Source organism: Acyrthosiphon pisum, chromosome X (genome assembly GCF_005508785.2).
Source record: "Acyrthosiphon pisum isolate AL4f chromosome X, pea_aphid_22Mar2018_4r6ur, whole genome shotgun sequence".
Lineage (NCBI taxonomy): Eukaryota > Metazoa > Arthropoda > Insecta > Hemiptera > Aphididae > Acyrthosiphon > Acyrthosiphon pisum.
The window spans coordinates 60240058-60242021 of record NC_042493.1 but is presented as its reverse complement, the minus strand read 5'-3'; positions in this window follow the sequence as shown (position 1 = coordinate 60242021).

Genomic DNA, 1964 nt, shown 5'->3' with positions numbered 1-1964 from the left:
TTTAAATTAATAAATCAATAAAATCACATGATGTACCCACAATAATATTCTTACCGTTTAAGTTTTAGTATTCACTTTAATATTAATGTTTTTATAACTTGAATTGCAATATTTATAATGTATACTTGTTCTGTAGAATTGACTTAAATAAAATAGACTTATCAAAAATTGTCAATACATTTGCTGGACTTCCTAGTTCCTCGTAGGTACTAACATTATATGTCAGTTTTGAAAACCATGATATAATACATTGTGTATTTGTGTGAACTAAAAACAGAAACAGTAAACCATTAAGTTACTTTCAGCAAATATTTAAAATTTTAGAGACCTCAAAAAACCACTTACATTACAAAATTTCTGTAATCCAAATGTCTAGCCACTAATCAGTAATAAATAATCATAGATAATATAATATATATTATCTATGTAAATAATAATTATTATTGACATAACCATTATCCAGACATTGATAAGAATGTATATGATGTGTTGCCTATACAAGTCCCTAATAGGGGGTAGTTTACTAGTTAACAATAGACCATTAGCGTAGTTGCTAGCCCACAAACACAAACGCCTATAAGTAAATGTAAGTCCTAGGTATATAGTTAGAAATTTAAAATTCAACGGTGTCTATCTTAACCTAAAAATTGCTCTGGAAAGTGGGCAGCCAAAGAGCCGGTCCTATTACAAAAATTTATAAACACAACTGGTAGAATATGCAAGTAATTATTTGAATGTTACTTACACGCACTACAAATCCTGAATAAACATTTGAATAAACTTATTATATATATAATGTCCTTCATCAGACAGTGTGAGATGATGAAACTCCAATTCTTGTGAATTGAAAAAGTAGGGATCAAAATGCCGGAAAATTTCCGGAAAAAATCGGGAAAATTTCAGAAAAAAAAGGTTTTTTCCCAGAGCCTCGGAAAACGTGGAAAAATTGGAGAGTATTTAAATAATACATTTCCGAAAAAAACCGAAGTTTTCGGAAAATTAAAAAAAAAATGAATTTTCGAAAATTAAATAATTTTATTTACGCTTAAAAATTAAAATAATCTATGTGAAAAAAAAACCATTTTAAAAAATAGATAAGGAAACCAGTCATTGTCATTTCACATTTGCCAATACGGTTATCAATGTATTATTGTATTAAAATTTAAAAATATTAATACGGATATTTCAATATTAATTGTTCTAAGAATAACGTAGTTCCATATCAAATTGGTATTTATGTGGGAGAGTGTATTTTTAAATGTTAAAAATTGTATACTTATTGTCTATTTATATTTGTAATAACTAATAAGTAATAAGGTATTATAGTAGCTGGCTGATAGGTTTATAAATTATATCACAGTGACTGGTGAGTGGTGAGTGATGACTAGTATAACTATTTGATAGTTTTTATATTATCAAACTTAGTGAGTTGGTAAATATATATTTAAATATAAAATAATATTAAAAAATAATAAGAAATAACTAATTAGTAAATACCTAATAGTTAATACTTTAGTAGTTAATATTACAAATTATAATTAGGTATTTATAAATCAAGTATAGAATCCTCTAGATTTATCCACTACAGACTTTAAGTTAGGTATGGTATATATAATATGTATGTAATATGATTATCAACTATCATTATTTATTAGATTGTTTCTACTATACATTACTTTTTCAGTTCTAAAGAAAAAAAAACCATTTTTATCATTCAATTTTTCAATTTTTTCAGGAAAAAAACCAGTTTTTTTCGTCAAAACCATTTTTCCGGAAATTTTAAATGAAACCAATTTTTCTCAATTTTTCCGAAAAAAACGGGAAAAAACACGTTTTTTTTCGGAAAACCTTTTTTTTCGGAAATTTTTATCCCTATGAAAAAGTACAAATATGAAACTTGGTCGTTTTGTTAATAGAATTCAAATTTACACTGGAGCTGTGTGTAAAGGAATAAAAGATAAAAT